This window comes from Triticum dicoccoides, chromosome 7A, assembly GCF_002162155.2.
Source record: "Triticum dicoccoides isolate Atlit2015 ecotype Zavitan chromosome 7A, WEW_v2.0, whole genome shotgun sequence".
In the NCBI taxonomy this organism is placed as follows: domain Eukaryota; kingdom Viridiplantae; phylum Streptophyta; class Magnoliopsida; order Poales; family Poaceae; genus Triticum; species Triticum dicoccoides.
In genome coordinates this window covers 73,901,519-73,921,832 of record NC_041392.1, presented here as the reverse complement: position 1 = coordinate 73,921,832, position 20,314 = coordinate 73,901,519, and positions in this window count along the sequence as shown.

Genomic DNA, 20,314 nt, shown 5'->3' with positions numbered 1-20,314 from the left:
AAACGGCCACGTCGGGCCGATGCGGAGGGAATATTGGGGTGGGTTGGGCCGAGACGGTGTTGGGGGTGTAGCTATGGGCTGGGCTATGACAACCAGGTGAAAAGGTCAACTGGTCAAACCCCGTCCGGCGAAAGTCAATGGGCTAGACCCCGCGGTCGTTTGTGTCAAGGTTATACGGGACGGGGTACCTAGGGGGGTAGCAATGCCGCTAGGTGTTGCAGTGGGCCCTCCTATAGCTGTCGAAGCATGGTGGCAGGTGCAGGCACCTGACGTGCGGCTCCGGGGTGTGCACCCCTCATGGGCGTCGCTGCCGCCGTGTCCCGTAGGGGGGAACGGCCACGTCAGGCCGGCACGTAGGGAATCTAGTGGTTGGTTGGGTCCATACCGTGTTTCGGGGTGTAGCTATGGGCTAGGCTATGACAATGACCCGTCCGGCGAAAGTCAAAGGGCTAGACCCGATGGACTTCTGTGTGAGGGTTAGACAGGACGGGGTACCTCGGGGGGGTGTAGCTATGCTGCCAGGTGTTGCGGTGGGCCATCCTATGGTTGCGGAAGCGTGGTGGCAGGTGCGGGCACCCGGCACGCGGCTCCGGGGTGTGCCCCCCTCACGGGCGTCGCTGCCGTGGTGTCCCGGAGGGGGGAAACGGCCACGTCGGGCCGACATGGAGGGAATATTTGGGTGGGTTGGGCCGGGACGGTTGAGGGAGTCGTGGATTAGGGGGTGTTCGGATAGCCGGACTACACCTTCGACCGGACTCCTGGACTATGAAGATACAAGATTGAAGACTTCGTCCCGTGTCCGGAAGGGACTTTCCTTGGCGTGGAAGGCAAGCTTGGCGATACGGATACGTAGATCTCCTACCATTGTAACCGACTCTGTGTAACCCTAACCCCCTCCGGTGTCTATATAAACTGGAGGATTTAGTCCGTAGAACAACACAACAATCATACCATAGGCTAGCTTCTAGGGTTTAGCCTCCTTGATCTCGTGGTAGATCTACTCTTGTACTTCCCATATCATCAATATTAATCAAGCAGGACATAGGGTTTTACCTCCATCAAGAGGGCCCGAACCTGGGTAAAACATCATGTCCCTTGTCTGCTGTTACCATCCGCCTAGACGCACAGTTCGGGACCCCCTACCCGAGATCCGCCGGTTTTGACACCGACATTGGTGCTTTCATTGAGAGTTCCTCTATGCCGTCGCCATCAGGAAGGATGCCTCATCCCGTCTTTAAATACGGCACCGTTGCTAAGGGAGCTTTGGCTGTCGGCCAAACTCTCCGGCTAGGCGGCTTTCTTATGACCGCCTGTTCGGCTGCTGCGCCGACGATGACCTCTCGGGTCATCAAAAGCAATCTTCATGTCAGCTCGGAACTCGCCGAGCAGTTAGATCCAATGGAGCTCTCCTCCATAAACGAGCTCTTGGATCGCATCGCCGCCCTGGGAGTCACTACAGATTACGACCAGAATGGGCTTAAACCCGATCTGAGAGAGATTAACTCTCCCCAGGTCACCCATCACGTTGCCGTGGTAGAAGGACAGTGTGGCGACCCTTCATCTATCTTAAGGACTAGTTACGTCCGGATTCCCGATCCCTCCAAGCCGGATATCCGCGTAGGGGAGGACATCACTCAAGACCTGAACTTAGAGTCAGGCGACGGGCTAGATTCATTGGACAACATACAAGAATCCAAACTTTCGAGTTCGGAAACTCCTTGGCCTCTGAGTCTCAGATTGGGCGAGGCTTCAGATTTAATTCCACCCACCCACCCGAACATACGCGATCTATCCCAAATTAGGCAGAAGCCCAAAGAAACAGTACATCATTACTGGGCTAGATTCCTCCTGGTTATGAACAGGATCAAGGACTGCCGCGAGGAAGACGCAATCTCATTCTTTTGCAATAATTGCACGGACAAGGGAATCCTCAACGCCATAAGTCGCCGTGATATTACACGCTTCGCTAACTTGGCGTCCATAGTACGAAAGTATTGTGCGATGGAAAGCGCCTGGAAAACCGAAACAAAATTTTGGGACAATCCGGCCATGAATACAATCCCAGTCCGAAATAAAAGGGTGCATCTTCGCCAGACACCCGGTTTAAACAACAAAAAGAAAAAACCCTCTACAGGGCATGGAACCGTACTGGAAGGATGGCTTAATGGACCCTGTAAAATTCACAGTACATAGGGCGCCACACCAACTCACAGCCTTAGAGCATGTTGGATACTCCGGCAGGTAGCCAAAATTGGCGATGATCTTCTAATTTCGGAGGCCACAGAAAGAACCCCAGGGATGTCAGTACGGTATTAACAGTCTTCGAGACTTTCGCATCAAATAATATGCGAAAAAGAACACTCTGCAGCCTTGCCGAAGTCTACCAAGTAGCAACAATAAACCCATGGAGTGACACGGCTATTACTTTTAACGCCAGTGATGAACCTAAATTCCGAACAGCCCGAGCACCAGCCGCATTGGTCCTCAGTCCAATAGTGGACGGCTTTTGCCTTACCAAGGTACTCATGGATGGAGGCAGCGGATTGAACCTCATTTATGAGGAAACCCTTCACAAAATGGAAATAGACTGGAGCCGCATTGAGCGAAGCAGCACAACCTTTAGAGGAATAATCCCTAGTCGGGAAGCGCGCTGTATAGGAAAAATCACACTAGATGTGGTGTTCGGCACGCTGGATAATTACAGGTCCGAAGAGGTCACGTTCCAAGTGGCCTCGTTCAGTAGCGGATACCACGCTCTGCTAGGGCGGGAAGCGTTAACAATCTTCCAAGCAATACCCCATTACGGGTACATGAAGCTCAAGATGCCCGGGCCGAACGGAATCATCACTCTCGCTAGTGATCCGGACATAGCACTCCGCGCCGAAAATAAAACAGCCGCACTGGCCCTTGAGGCACTATCCGAAGCCCTAGCGGCTGAGGAGCTGACTGCGCTGCGCTCCACGGTAAATAGGGATGATGTGATACTCGACAAAAGATCCAAGTCCACCTCCTTTAAACCAGCGGACGAAATAGTCAAATTCCAGGTCCATCCAAGGGACCCCAATAAAACAGCTTCCATCGGGGCACGATTAAACCCTGATGTAGACGCTGCACTGCGAGAGTTCCTACGTGAGAACTGGGACATTTTTGCCTGGCACCCTTCGGACATGCCAGGAATCCCACGCAGGCTGGCCGAACATAGCTTAAATATCCTAAAAGGATTCAAACCTGTCAAACAAGCTCTTCGGCGTTTTTCCGAACCCAAGAGACAGGCCATGGGAGAGGAGCTAGCCAAGCTATTGGAGGCCGGATTCATCAGAGATATAAAACATCCGGACTGGCTAGCAAACCTGGTGATGGTACCAAAGAAGGACAAATCCTGGCGCCTGTGCGTTGATTTTAAAGACCTTAACAAGGCTTGCCCAAAGGATCCCTTCCCCCTCCCCCGCATCGATCAAATTATCGACACTACTGCAGGACACGATTCATTGTGTTTCCTCGACGCATACTCCGGCTACCATCAAATCAAGATGGCAGAGTCAGACCAAGCCGCAACGACATTCATCACACCATACGACCCATTCTGCTTCAACACAATGCCCTTCGGGCTCAAAAACACCGGCGCAACATATCAGCGCATGATTCAGACATGTCTGGCAAACCAGATCGGCAAAACAGTGGAGGCATACCTAGACGACGTGGTCGTTAAAACAAGACATGTCGAATCTCTAGTAGATGACTTGAGGCTCACATTTGATAACCTCCGAACATACGACATCAAGCTCAACCCGAAAAATGCGTCTTCGGCATTCCAGCCGGAAAGCTCTTGGGCTTCATTGTATCCGGTAGAGGAACTGAAGCAAATCTAGCCAAAATCCGAGCTCTATCACAATTGGATACCCCAAAGGACCTCAAACAAATACAAAAATTAACCAGATGCGTAGCGGCTCTAAGCCGCTTTATCTCCCGCTTGGGAGAAAAGGCACTACCCCTTTACCGCCTCCTTCGGTGCACCGAACACTTCGAGTGGACGGATGCAACCACGGCCGGACTCGACGAAATAAAAGCCATATTGGCAACAAACCCGGTCCTGGCCGTGCCAAACATTGGCGAACCATTGCTATTATACATTGCAGCAACCCATCAGATTGTGAGCGCAGTGCTCGTCGTCGAACGAGAAACGGACGGACACAAATTCCCCCTTCAAAAGCCGGTCTATTATGTGTCCACTGTCCTCACTCCGTGCAAATCAAGGGACCCGCATTATCAAAAGATTGCGTACGCGGTATTCATGGCATCCCGGAAGCTGCGACACTACTTTCAAGAGTGTTCAATAACATTAGCCTCGGAAGTACCACTCAATGATATTATAAACAACCGTGACGCGACGGTCTGGATTGCGAAATGGGCCATCGAGCTCCTCCCGTTCGACATAACTTATAAGCCACAGCGAGCTATCAAGTCGCAAGTTTTGGCTGACTTCGTCGCAGAATGGACGGAGGCCGAACTCCCTAAAGAGTACGACACATATTCAAACTGGATCATGCACTCCGACGGCTCCAAAATGTTGGCTGGTCGAGGGGCTGGCGTCATTCTGACGTCCCCCACAGGAGACACGGTTCAATACGTACTCCAGATTATGTACACAGACTCCAACAATGCAGCCGAATATGAGGCCCTTTTACATGGTCTCCGGATGGCAGTATCCATGGGCATTCAACGCCTGGAGGTACGCGGGGATTCAAACCTCGCGATATCCCAAATAAATGGAGACTTCGATGCCAAGGATCCAAAAATGGCAGCTTATCGCAACGTCGTCTTAAAAATGTCAGCTCGGTTCGAAGGGCTCGAATTTCACCATATAGCCCAGGAAAATAATCAGGCGGCGGATGTCCTGGCACGCATCGGCGCAAAACGCGATGCAGTCCCCCCAACATCTTCTTGGAAAGGCTATTCAAGCCATCCGTAGTATGGGAAGGGGAACCCGCAAATAACAGCCCGGACCCAAGCGCACTGCCCGACACCAAACAATCTGACATAATTGGAGGCTCTGCCAATGAAATTACACCTTCAGCCCACGTAATAATGGCGGTCATCGCCTCGTGGACAGAGCCATTCCTAGCCTACCTTACTAGGCAGGAGCTCCCAAAGGACCAAAACAAGGCACGCTGCATAGTGCGGTGATCCAAAGCCTATAAAGTCCATGAGGGAGAGCTTTATAAGAAAAGCACTACCGGAGTCCTTCAAAGGTGCATCTCCAAAGAGGAAGGGCGGAACCTTCTGGCTGAAATTCATGCCGGACTCCATGGTCATCACGCTGCAGCTCGGTCCCTTGTAAGAAAGGCTTTCCGTACAGGCTTTTATTGGCCGACGGCCCGGGCAGACGCTAAGGACTTAGTCCAACGATGCGTTGGGTGCCAGCTTTTTGCAAACCAAAGCCACATGCCACCCACCGCCCTCCAAACTATCCCCATCACCTGGCCCTTCGCGGTCTGGGGGCTTGACATGGTTGGACCCCTTAAAGGCGGAACCCACAAGAAAAAATACTTACTGGTCATGGTGGACAAGTTCACCAAATGGATAGAAGCCAAGCCTGTTAAGACGGCCGAATCCGGACCGGTGATAGACTTTATATCCGGGGTCGTACACCGTTACGGCGTCCCCCACAGCATCATCACTGATACGGCACGAACTTTACGGCCGATGAGGTAAAACTCTGGTGCAAAAACATGGGCATCAAGCTTGATTATGCTTCCGTCTATCACCCACAAACTAACGGTCAGGTCGAACGTGCAAATGGTCTTATCATGAGCGGCATCAAACCCAGATTAGTGCGGTCCCTTAAGGAATCTAATACGCACTGGGTAGAGGAGCTAGACTCGGTACTCTGGGGGCTGCGGACCACGCCGAACCATACCACCGGATACACACCATTCTTCATGGTGTACGGCACAAAGGCAGTTTTGCCCTGCGACATAATTCATGACTCACCTCGAGTGCGCATGTACGAAGAAAGAGAAGCCGAGCTCGATCGGCAGGACAGTTTGGACGCTTTGGAGGAGCGTGACGTGCCAAAAGCCCGTTCCGCATTCTATCAACAGCAAGCTCGAAGATATCAAGCAGAGAAGTACGGGCCAAAAATTACAACGTTGGCGAATTAGTTCTACGCCTGCCGACAAGAAAAAGGACAAACTCAAGCCCAAGTGGGAAGGTCCCTTCATAATCGACAAAGTCCTGACTGGTGGAGCGTACCGCCTGCGAGATGCATCGGATAACCGACTCGAGCCGAACCCATGGAACGCAGCCCGTCTCCGAAGATTCTATGCCTAGCGCCGGACTCCGTGTTCGTCTCCTTCCTCTGTCCATTTTTTATACTTTATGTCTTACATTTCTCCCTTCTACCCCTCCTATCTCTTATAGCCCTTAAAGGCTCATCAAGTGACGTGCTATCCGCGCTCATTAAAGCTGGGGGCTTCTTTAAACAGAAGCTTATTTATACGGGCTTCATGCCCAACACATGTGTCAAACTTCCGCATGTGCCTTTTATTCACCATTATATGCATCGATATGACTTAAGTTTTGGCCAAGCTGGGTTGCCTGGCTCTAGTGCTTACCCCTACGTTCCCGATTGTTCGGCTAGGCGGTAAAGGGAGCACCTCTGCGATTGTTACTGCCGGGTCAGCCGGATGTGTACCTCAGACTAGGTGAAGCCGAAAGCTAGCATTCTTAAGGGAATATTCGGTCGGTGAACTAAAGATGATCTTTTTAATTATTTATTTATATGCCCCCAGATGTATTTTCGTCTCTTTTCGCAGTCCGGACATGCACTTTAGGGCATGCCTCCCAGGGAAAGGAACCCCTAACGGAACTATTCTCCCTGGAAGATGTTTCTTACTAACCATGTAATATAACATAACTAGTTGGGCACTTGTCTGTTCAAGCACTAATGACCCCTACGCCTGGTCTCCATGCATACCCCGGTTCTTATATAACCGCAAGGGTATTCAGACACACTCCGGACCGTCAGGTCCCGAGGTCGAAGCGAAAAGGTCGACCATGACAAATGATCTACAATCCGGCTAGAAGGCATTACACATGTCAATTAAAATTACATAGTCATTATGACTGATTGTATTCCTCTTCAATACCATCTAACAGGCTGTCTAGCTTACAGTCCTGCTGGGAATACTTTGCGGCCAATTCTACTTGGCCGTATACTAAGCTTACTGGGATCTCCTTCCCATCAGGCCCCACAGGTCCGACCTCGGCCATGTGGTTTGGGTCAGCCCTCGTGTACCGCGTCTTCACCATGGCCTAGGCCTCCCTAGTGCCTTGACGGCAGGCCGATATCTTCCACAATCGGAAGCGCCGCCGCGCTCCCTTCAGCTGCTCTGCAAACTCTCCGAGTCCTTCAGACATGGAGATTGATGGCCACAAGGCCTGGGCGACGCCCCGCATCACCTGTCGAACTCGCTCGTGCAGTTGTGAGAGCTCGGGAAGGAGGTCACCCGTAGAACCGGGCATCTCCTCAGTAGGACGACCTGTTAGCATACCTACAGACATTACTCTGTTAGTCGACTTTCTCGCCGAACCTTTTTTCAAAGGTTCGTTCAAGCACTTACTAAATATGCCGCGTCGAAGCCGCTGGTTCTCCTTAACGGAGTCCGACAGGTGGGCACGAACATCTTTCAGTTCAACGCCCAGCTTGGTGTTGGCATCTTGGAGGTCATTCTTCTCCCGCCTCACCTTTGTCAGCACGCTCTCACCCGCCTTTAACTGGCGTAGGAGTTGTTGCTGTTCCGGATCTAATCCGGCGCCATCTGCAATTTTATTTGTCAGATTTGCACACACGCCGCACTTCATAAAATACTTATCTTTTTGAAGCAGATGATTACCAGAGGGGGTCTCCTTGGCCTCCCCTGCCGCGGCCAGTGCGGCCTCAAGTTGGGCTCGGCACTCTCCTAGCTCCTGGGACAGTTGGGTATTCTTTTCCGCAAGAACCTGCATTATAAATGATCCTTAAATCAGTTCTTCTAACTGTTTCAAGTCTCGGGGGCTACTGACATATATAACAATTAAATTTTCTCACCCGTATGTCTTTTAAATATTGCTCCGTGGCTCTGGCTAGACCATCTTGAGCGGCACGGAGATACGCATCTCCCGAATTGAAGGCGTCCAATGCCTCTCGGGAGAAACAAGCGTCGCGAAGAACTGTTCGGCGACGCCTGTGGTTCATGGCACTCTCCACCTCAGAATTGGTGGTGGACAGCCTGTCCACGTCCTCTGTCGGAGGAGCGTCCGGTGCACGCCCCGTGTTCGCCTCCGCCTCCGGACCAGGCTTTGGGGCCTGGCTGGTGGAGGCGCGATTGGCAGCCTCTCTGGATATAGTCCGGCGAGGTCTCTTTGTCCTGACAAGAGCACGAGTGTTAATATGCCTTGAAGGGATAACGCCTGGAATAAGGGGGCGCGCTGTACCTTTGCGCCGGCGCCTCAGTCCGAACTGCACTTCTTTTCGTCCCATGGGGCCCTGCAGCCCCTCGTTGGCTAGCCGCTGCAGGCTCGGCCTCCCGTCTCAAGAACCTCCCCTGCAAAACACGGTTGTTGTCAGGAAACTAAAAACACGCAAGGGTGGATCCCTTTTTAAGGTGATGGGACTCCGGTTTCAGTTACCTGGGAGGCCGGGATTAGCCCTTGGTAATCGGCCGTAATGGCCACCAAGGCATCGTCCTTACTCAGTTGATGGAACACCCCATCAATCAGCTCCATAGACAAGTCTGGATCCTCTTCGAAGGCCGGATCGAGGGACCATTCTGGATCCTTAGGCTGTGGAGGCGGGCAGTTTATGTCCTTTACTTCCTAACGCAGTTCCTGCGTTGAAGTCGTTAGACTATATATTTAATCATGGGAATATAAAACAGATGGGCAAGTGAAATTGTCCGCTTACCCAACTTGGAGGATTGTACATAATAAATCCACCCTGTGGGTTGACGCGGAGGAATTCCTCCTCTTCTCCCTTGTACAAAGTGGACAAGATCTTTACTAGAGCGGCAACCGAGTCCGGCCCTTTACGGCCATGACGGGTGGCATCATCCTCCCCGTTGAAGTCCCACATGGGGTGACCTCTATACTGTAGCAGTTGCACCCCCCGCATGATGCATGCGGCCATGAATCCAATCATGGTTAGTCCGGAATGAGCTAATAATCTTATCCGGCCCATCAGGTAAAGGATGTCCTTGTCACTTTCTCTCCGAGGGCTCCGTGGGCGCTAGCTTAGGCGTTTCTTCAGGGGAGCACGGTTGAACTCAGGGAGGCCGATCCGAATAGGATCCGGCAACGGGACATCCTCCATATAAAACCATTCCGAAGGCCAGTCCTCGGATGCCTTCTTTGGGGTTTCAGATAGATATCCGGTCCCGGCGATGCGCCACACTTTGGCTCCGCCCACTTGATATATTGACCCCTCTTGAGAACGGGGCACAAGGCAGAATAGCCTCTTCCACAGCGTGAAATGAGCTTCAACACCCAAAAACAGCTCGCAAAGGGACACGAAGCCCGCGATATGCAATATGGAGGCAGGCGTGAGGTTGTGCAGCTGGAAGCCATAGAACTCCAGGAGCCCCTGGAGAAACGGATGAATTGGAAATCCGAGCCCTCTTATTAGATAAGGGACAAGGCATACCCGCTTTCCTTTGGAGGGATTGGGGGTGCTCTCCTCTTGCTCTCCGCCATTATAGGTGGCAAGTCCGGCTCGTACCGGAACAATATAGGCCGGGGGGAGAAATCCTTTGGTCTGAAGCGACACTAGCTCGCTGTGCGGGATGGAACATCTCTCCCAATCTCCAGGCCGAGGGCTGGAAGGGCGAGAGGAAGAGCTGCAACGGCTGGCCATGGTGGAATGGACCTTTGTCGAATGTGCTCTGATGAATACTCGCGGAGGGGAGAAGGTGTGGATTGGATCTGAATCCTCGTCCCTTTAAATAGGCGGCTCATTTACGCGGCTAGGGGTGTGAATGTAAAAATGTCCCGACTTTTCATATTCGTTTGACACGTGGAAGACAGCCATTATTGGGCGTGGAAGCCAAGGAGCGCCACATTTACAAGAAACTGGACATTATTCAACAGGTACACGGAATTCGGAGGAGAACCCGCCTTGCAATGCCGAAGACAAATTTGCGTGCCGGACTCGTCGTCATTGAAGCCTGGTTCGGGGGCTACTGAGGGAGTCCTGGATTAGGGGGTGTTTGGATAGCCGGACTATACCTTCGACCGGACTCCTAGACTATGAAGATACAAGATTGAAGACTTCGTCCGGTGTCCGGAAGGGACTTTCCTTGGCGTGGAAGGCAAGCTTGGCGATACGGATACATAGATCTCCTACCATTGTAACTGACTCTGTGTAACCCTAACCCCCTCCAGTGTCTATATAAACCGGAGGATTTAGTCCGTAGAACAACACAACAATCATACCATAGGCTAGCTTCTAGGGTTTAGCCTCCTTGATCTCGTGGTAGATCTACTCTTGTACTACCCATATCATCAATATTAATCAAGCAGGACATAGGGTTTTACCTCCATCAAGAGGGCCCGAACCTGGGTAAAACATCGTGTCCCTTGTCTCCTGTTACCATCCGCCTAGATGCACAGTTCGGGACCCCCTACCCGAGATCCGCCGGTTTTGACACCGACAACGGTGTTGGCGGGTGTAGCTATGGGCTGGGCTATGACAACCAGGTGAAAAGGTCCACCGGTCAAACCCCGTCCCGCGAAAGTCAAAGGGCTAGACCAGGCGCTCGTGTGTGTCAGCGTTAGACGGGACGGGGTACCTGGTGGGGGGGGGCACTACAAAAAAATACACTTCCGTGATGATACGTGTTTGTCATAGTAGGTCGCATTTTTTGTCATGCATGTACATCCATGACAAATTTATGACAGAATCAAGATAGTCATACCTGTGCTGTCGTAGAAGTGTTCCATGACATTACCAAAATTATCATCATGGAAGTGTCCACTTCCATGATGATAAATCGCGCGTCACAGAAGTGCTTTCGTCAAGGGTGACCGACACATGGCATCCACCGTAACGGAACGCCGTTAAGCTATCGGGTCGGGTTTTGGATCCGATAACCCGTTAACAGCCCCGACCAATGGGGATTCTCCACATGTAAAATCATCATTGGCTAGAGGAGACACGTGTCAGGTCCGCGTTGGCACAGGTGTCACTCATCCAATGGGCGAGACGCGCCTATGATATGTTGACACGTGGACCGGCCCATCAAGTTTAAATGGGCCGGCCCAACTGAAGGCCCACAAGATTTTGCGGAACATAATGGGCCGGCCTAGCTAAAGGCCCATGAGATTTTGCAGACCATAATGGGCTGGCCCAGCTAAAGGCCCACAAGATTTTGCGGGCCATAATGGGCAAGCCCAGGTAAAGGCCCACAAGATTTTTGTGTGCCATAATGGGCCGGCCCAGGTAAAGGCCCACAAGATTCTTACGGATCATAATGGGTCGGCCCAGCTAAAGGCCCACGAGATTCCGCCGACATTAATGGGACAACCCAGCTATAGGCCCACAAGATTTTGAGGACCCTAGTAGGCCGGCCCATTAACTGGCTGCCATGTTTTGGGCCAAATGCCGGCCCATATTTGATCCGGTCCATTAATGGCCTGCCACGCTCCGGGCCTAATATGGCCCATATGAGATCCGGCCCGTTAAAAGCCTACCACATTCTGGGCCAAATTACGGCCCAGATCAGGTCCGACCCTTTAAGAGGCTTTAGGCTCAATTATGGCCCATATCAGATTCGGCCCATCAACTGGACACTATGCTTTTGGGCCAACTTGCTAAAGGCCCACTTAGTAATTCGGCCTGATATTAGTTTTGGCCTGTTAAGGGCCCATTTAACATTTCGTCCCTATATTAATTTCAGCCTGTTAAAAGCCCGTCATATAGTTGGGCCTAACTACGGCCCGGTTTGCATCCGTCCTGCTCGCAGCCAATATCCGATTGGGCCAAACAAGGATCGAGACAATTGTGGCCTGTTAAAAGCCCGTGATTTGATTCACACAATCATGGGTCGGGGTTCATTTCGGGCTGCTGCCGGCCCGTGAGCTGTTTGGCACGTTTCAGGCTCAACCTACATCGTGATTGCATGACGGCCCGATTATGTACCGTAATTTTACGGTTTGGACGGTTTACTACGAAGACAGGATATATATACAGTAAAATAACTGCAGCATCGTGAATAAGAAAAAACCTAGACTATACAATAAATAAATTACGGCATATTACATCCATTGGGCATCAAAGTTCGCCACTATGATAATAAAGCACAAGCAGACAGCAGATTACATACACTGGGCATCAAAGGTCGCCACGAGTGCAATTGAACACGCCGACAAAATAATATACAAAACCGACATCACTTCCATAGAGTTCAAGAAAGATTAGCCCTGCTGGGGAGCTGCAGCGCAAGCAGCTGAGCAAGATGATGAGACTGCGCTTGTTCAACACTTATATCTTCCTCACTCTGAAAGATAAACAAGCAGACAGATGACAGGTTTTGCACATAAAAGTATCAGTGCTAACAATTCATCACATTTCTTACTGACGAATAAAGTGACATGGTTAAAATTGCATTAACACAAATATGGTATTGTTCAGGTCAAGACATGGCAGGAAATGACATTGTGAAGGAGTTGGCAGCTTCACGACACCACTGGATTACAGATCAAGAACTCATAAGTATCAATGGTTAGTGTGCTGTCAATTTATACCATTTCAGATTGGCAAATAAAGAGACGGTTTAAATAATAGTAGAATGATATGACATTGTTCATAGTTAAGACATTGCAGAATATGACATTGTGCTGTAGTGGGTAGGTTCACCACACCACTGGATTACGGATGAAGAACAGAAGCATACATGCAGTGCAAAAGAAGATCACTTGCTCTGTATAGTTTAATTTACATGGAATGAAGAAGGAACTTGGTTGTACAACTAAAAACTTAAATTGAGAAAGGACAAACTTTTGTTTATGAACTACATAATAAACTTTAAACAAGCAATTTGATATAAACACCAAAAATAAACAGCTGTTGCAGTCATGCCTAACCAAATATATACAACAAAGTTTGAAGGCTTGAGATGGACAAACTTACATTATTGGTGAAGATAGCCTCTCTAAAGGCCTTGTCCATGCTGATGGGGGGGGGCAATTCAAGAAGTTTACCACATAATCTTCTTCAAAAGCATTGCCTTTATTCTACAGTTTGTTAAGAGTAAATATAGATGTGATAATATACGAAAAAAATGGAGAATATTTAAGATAAGATGAAGAGTGATGCTACATAACCAAGTAGCTATAAATATAAGTGCAGCGATACAGGCAAAAGATACAGCCAAGAGCAATGCACAGCTAAACTTCTTCAGTACCAACCTTATGGTAAGAGTAAATATAGATCTGATGTGTAGAAAATGGAGGGCAAAGGAAAATAAGCTACAGAGTGATGGTACATGAACAACTACCTGTCATTATAAGTACACTGATAAAGGAAAGCATGTACTTACAAGAACAATGAAGAGCTAAAAAAACATTGGCACTGGATATATTCTACACTAATGTAACCATTCATACAGATCAGATAATTTGGAGCGAACAATTGATAAGCAAGCTATCATGCATACTGCTGTCACATAATGAACCAGGTATGTATGCAAGTACAGTGATACAGGACAATAGGTACTAACAAGAGCAAAGCAGCAGGCAGCATATTTGCGATATCCTGTCGTTCTTATCAAACTGGAATTCTTCTTCGAGCAGATTTCCTGCAAAAAAGATCCGTAAGACACATGCGGAAAAGTAGAAGTTCAAATTGTCATGTGATTTCATAGACAGTACCTCATCCTGGGAATGAGACCAATGCATAACAAGGTTTTTCCATTCAATGTCTTCTAAATTTAGCACAGGAGACTTCATCGGAAATTCGTTTATAGACTTGCCATCAAAGTGTGATTTCCTCAGGTAACACCGATACTGCTGCAATGCTTCCTTGAAAAGCACAAGCAAGCTTTGCTCGTCATGACTATCCAGATTGACCCTCGCCTAGTTACAACGATGTAATGTAAATCATTGATGTGTTCAATTAGCAGAAAATAGGAAAATAATAACCATGAATAATAGCACTTACACGTAAGTTGGACAGGAAGATGTGAAAATGGTGTTTGTCTTCACAATAATCTTCCCATGATGGGAATATATGCACGTAGTCCCTAACAACATTGAAAGCATTGTCTTTTAAACCGGGAATAAATGGAATGGGGTTCCAATCTGCAGGAATTGGCCGTCTTTGCAGTTGGGATAGGTCTTCGACTGGTGGACTTGCTGTACTTTTTGCTGGAGTGTGATTTTTCTGTGGTACGGCTGGTGCTATGGCAACTGAAATCGGCATACCTTTTGCTGGAGTGCAGGTCCTGTGTGGTGGGGCTAGTGGTGTGGCCAGTGAAGTATGGGTACAGTCTGCTGGAGTCGGTCCTACGTTTTGTGTCACTGGTTGTACAACCAATATAAGTGGGTTGTTGTCTGATTTCTCTGGCACAACCATGTTTTTCAAGGACTTTGCTGGTGCTCCATCAGGTTCGGCAATCACCCTCTTTCGTTTTGATGTCTGATGCACAAGAACAACATTTGAGTGAAAAAACATGGTATGATGACAGATGGAATATGTATTGATAATGGATGTGCATGGCATCTCGACATATATGATGAGTAAACTAAGCAGATGGCGGTGCAACAAAGTAGAAGAAATGCAAGACAACATATGCAAGATACGCGCAATCAATAAAACCTTGCCAAAGTAGAACAGGCACCTTTATGGGTGAACATGACAGGTCATCTGCCTTTGACTCCTCGAGGTTAGAATAGTCATTAGGATCATATTCTGAACAAGAATCTACAGGTGGGGAGCGTATGAGTTTCATTGCATCCAGAATGGCACTCAATGCCTTGGTGCCAATTTTGTAAGTCATTGCAGTGTTCCACAATATTCTTCTGATGCGCGGATTCCGATATTCACTGTAATTATGTATAATATCTGAGAACCATGAAAACATAAATAGTTGTGAGATTATCTTTGTAATGCAGAGGATATTCTAATATAGGTGCGCCCCTGTAAACACTTGTGTGCTATCACTGGATTCTGATGAGAGAGCTCATGTGTGCTGTAATATGGTGCGTGCATTTATATAATCTGGCACAAGTACACAAAAAAATAGGCTCCAGAAGTAAGGATAGTTGGCAGATGATAGGTTTAAAATATACTGTATAGAGAGTTTATTGCCAAACCATGATAACAAGAGCACACAACAACTAGGCAGATCACAGTGAACATAAAAGGGGTACACCATAACGACGATATATAAATCGGGAAAGTGGAACTGGCTTGAAAATACGGTGTTGTATTGCCTCTAGTAATTGAAAGCCTATCGATCACGTACAGGCCAGCTCTATGATCTGTTGACTGCAGATGTCCCTGCTCCCCTTCCTGACAAGGAACATACTGTACGTACTAAATACAGAATAACAAAAGAGGAACATGTTAAAGAACAGAAAATGAAGCATATTCTTGAGGTTCCGCTTAATTGCATACAATGTTGGTTTCCCACCCACGATGAATCACAGCGCCCAAAGAAATGCAATTCAATGTTGTCTCTCTATATGTGGGAATTTTGAACAAGAGTCATTAGGATCATATTCTGAACAAGAGTCAACAGGTAGGGAGCATATGAGTTTCATTGCATCCAGAATGGCACTCAATGCCTTGGTGCCAATTTTGTAAGTCATTGCAGTGTTTAGCTTCAAGAGTGGACTGCTGCTAGTGCAACACAAAGCAGCTACATAGATCATAGTGTAGATATAACGGGAAAACCGTAAGCATCAGAGTAAAATCAGCAAAGTGGAACTTGCCGGAATAGATGTGCTAGTATTGCCGGTACGGCTAGAAAGGCTTCAGATACCAGCTCTCTTCAAGTGAAGGTGCGGTACTGTTAATATCAGTGTAACTCTCAAAGGCGACATAGCTCCCCACATTTCCTTGCTATTCTTATAGGATTCAAGTTGGCAGGCCACTACAAATCCTATTCCTATGTTTACAAGATCCTACGAATCAAAGAGGCTCAAAGTGTCCATCACAACCGACCGTATAGACCTCTACACTGCAAATGTCCTTGCTCATCTTCAGTACAAGGAACATACTGTACTACTATCATACTCCCTCCGTTCCAAAATATAAGTCTTGGTAGAGATTTCCACTATGGATCACATACAGATGTATCCAGATACATTTTAGAGTGTAGATTCACTCATTTTGCTCCATATGTAGTCCATGGTGGAATCTATACAAAGACTTGTATTTAGGAACGGAGAGAGTACATATTAAAGAAGAACGGAAGAGGAACATGATAAAGAAGAGCAAGCAAATTTTGGATAATAAAATGTTAGTTGCACAGTGCCCACACATGATGAACCAGAGCGCATTAAGAATGCAACTCCCAGTTGTCTCTCTACCATTTCAGGCGGTTGGATGAAGATCCTACGTCTCCTAACCCTTCTTCTTCCTCGTCTCTGATTCTTCCCATACAGAACACCGCACGGGCCGCCGGCCGGACCACCGGCCCCCACCGCATGTGTTACTCCGCCACCTCCACCCCCACCGCCGCCCCAACCCCCACCCACGTTGAGTTTTCTTCGTTCGGCGAGGCCCCACAACCACCCGAGCCCCTTCGATCGCACCGGCGAACTCCGGCGAGCTCTGAAAAATTGACTGACCCAATTTTGAAATTTAGTCTACTGTGATTTAACTAGTGTGGAATATAAAAGGGGAAAACCATAAGCATTGGGAGTATAGTGTTGAGCGTGCCATGGCGGATCTGAAGGTGCAAACCGGACAAAGGCAACTTTGCAACCAAGACAAGAAATCAGAGTAAAGCAGTGCGATCTATTTTCTTGCTGCGATAAATAAGTTGAGCAGATACGAAAGTGTACCGCCTCTGGTGCGGCGCTGTGTACGCATCTGCTGAGAATTTGATGGTGCTGCGGTATCGATGGCTGTCGGCAGCGTGGAAGCAGATCTAGGAGGGTAGACGGTGGCGGCGGGGCACGGTGGACGAGATGGTCGTAGGAGCGGCGCCGGCAAGGTGGACGACGGCGGGGATGAAGCGAGAGGACGGGATGCAAGGATCCCGGTCTGAAGCCATGGATGAGAGAGGTCGATCTCTTGTAATGGATGGCGGCGTCGGGGTATCAGCTCCGGCATGGTGGAGGAGGACGGCGGTGGATGGGGTGGCGGACGGCGGCGGACGGAGGAGGATGGGGTGGAGAGGGTGTTTTGGCGCCCACAGAGTACGAATGGGGAAAATGGAGGTAGAGAGGAAGGGGGAACAATGTATTCAGGGTGCGCTTGTCTCAAATGCGAGGAAATTTACAAACTTAGCCCCCCGTTTCAAATTTCTACTACATCACAGCAAAATTAGTCGGTTGGGGATAGGACGCTAATCTCGCATACACCGAATATTTGCCGACGAGAGTTTGTTTTTGGCGCCCACCGTGTATGAATATGAATCGGGGAGGGAGTCGATTTCGGCTGAGGACACACTGTGTTTTGGCGCCCACCGTGTATGAATCCGGGTGAGAGGCGGTTACGTCACGTTTGGGTGAAATTACGAACCTACCCCTATCTAAACCTATAGAAATCCAGCAGATAGGTTTTGCGTGGCAGGGATAGGCAGTAGTGATGTCCATCTCGCAGATTTTGGTTTCAGGCGGCTACTGTGACTTTCCCCGCTTCATTCAAATTTTGTAGAGTGCACGTTTACCGTGCCAACTCAATTCAAATCCCGTTTGTATTCTATTTTTTTCGGGCGGGATCCATTTTCAATTGGAATTACATTCTATATACATCATTTTTTAATATATAGTTTCAAAAGCACAACAAAGAATTCTGCTCCTTTATATGTATAATATGATTTACAAATACAACGATCTCGAAATCTTAAGGTTGAATCCGAAAAAATTTAACCAAATTATGTTCTACTAAAATGTATGGATCAGTAATATCTACATATTAAATAACATAGATGTGCGTGAATTCATATGAGTATGCATGTTTGATAGATCAATTTTGGTTCGAGTATGGATTACATGTATCATCATGTCGAATTCAAATATTTGAATCCCTTTGTTGTTCACTCCTTTCACGCCCATCTCTCTCGCATGCATGCTCCTTCAGGTAGCTATCACTCTCTTTTCTCCAGCTCACCCGCACGCTCACTTCATGTTTCTCCTATCCTCGCAAACATGGTCTCTCGACGTCTCCCTTGAGAAGTGTCACACTCTCCCTATCATTATACATTACACGGTTTTCATTATCTCTCATGTTTCTACTATTCTCTGGTATCACTCGGTGCCTAAGCTTTTTTTTCACCACCACACACACAGTCTCCACTCGTCTTTCACTTTGTCTTTCTCTCTATGGGATTCTCTCACACACCCTATATGTCTCTACATATGACTCATACCACGAAAATTACTCTCTCTCTCTCCTGTAGACACAACATTTGTTGCAGTCTCCTTTTCGTCTCCATCCCAGACTGACATTATTCATTTGTTTACTGATCAGACAACCCCGACTACCGTCTCCTCTCTCTCTCTCTCTCACAGACACACACACGCAACTCCTGCTTCCACTCCCCTTCCCGACTACCGTCTCTCTCACACACACACACACAAAACTCTCGCTTTCGCACCCCGACTCGTATTTCTCTCACAAACATTTATCGACTAGCTAGCCTCTAGATAGGTTTATACACACCCACACTCATGCTTCCACCAACGCATACATGTCTCTCTCCCGCTCCTTGTATCTATGTAGATTTTGAAGGAAATATGCCCTAGAGGCAATAATAAAGTTATTATTTATTTCCTTATATCATGATAAATGTTTATTATTCATGCTAGATTTGTATTAACCGGAAACATAATACATCTGTGAATACATAGACAAACAGAGTGTCACTAGTATGCCTCTACTTGGCTAGCTTGTTAATCAAAGATGGTTATGTTTCCTAACCATAGACAAAGAGTTGTTATTTGATTAACGGGATCACATCATAAGTTGTATGATCTGACTGACATGACCCATTCCATTAGCTTAGCACCCGATCGTTTAGTATGTTGCTATTGCTTTGTTCATGACTTATACATGTTCCTATGACTATGAGATTATGCAACTCCCGTGTACTGGAGGAACACTTTGTGTGCAACCAAACATCACAACGTAAATGGGTGATTATAAAAGTGCTCTACAGGTATCTCCAAAGGTAAATGTTGGGTTGGCATATTTCGAGATTAGGATTTGTCACTCCGATTGTCGGAGAGGTATCTCTGGGCCCTCTCGGTAATGCACATCACATAAGCCTTGCAAGCATTACAACTAACGAGTTAGTTGCGAGATGATGTATTACAGAACGAGTAAAGAGACTTGCCGGTAACGAGATTAAACTAGGTATTGGATACCGACGATCGAATCTCGGACAAGTAACATACCGATGACAAAGGGAACAACGTATGTTGTTATGCGGTCTGACCGATAAAGATCTTCGTAGAATATGTAGGAGCCAATATGGGCATCCAGGTCCCGCTATTGTTTATTGACCGGAGATTTGTCTCAGTCATGTCTACATTGTTCTCGAACCGTAGGGTCCGCACGCTTAACGTTACGATGACAGTTATTATGAGTTTATGCATTTTGATGTACCGAAGTTAGTTCGGAGTCCCGGATGTGATCACGGACATGACGAGGAGTCTCGAAATGGCCGAGACATAAAGATTGATATATTGGACGACTATATTCGGACACCGGAAGTGTTCCGGGTGATTTCGGATAAAACCGGAGTGCCGGAGGGGTTACCGGAACACCCCGGGGAAGTAATGGGCCTTATTGGGCCTGAGGGGAGAGAGAGGGAAGCAGCCCAGGAGGTGGCGCGCCCCCCCCATGGGGAGTCCGAATTGGACTAGGGAAGGGGGGCGCGACCCCTCTTTCCCTCTCTCTCTCTCCCTCTCTTTCCTTCCCTCTCTTTTCCTAATTGGACTAGGAAAGGGGAGTCCTACTCCCAATAGGAGAAGGACTCCCCCCTCTCCTTGGCGCACCAAGGACCGGCCGGCCTCCCCCTTGCTCCTTTATATACAGGGGCAGGGGGGCACCCTAGAACACACAATTGATCCTCGTGATCGTTCCTTAGCCGTGTGCGGTGCCCCC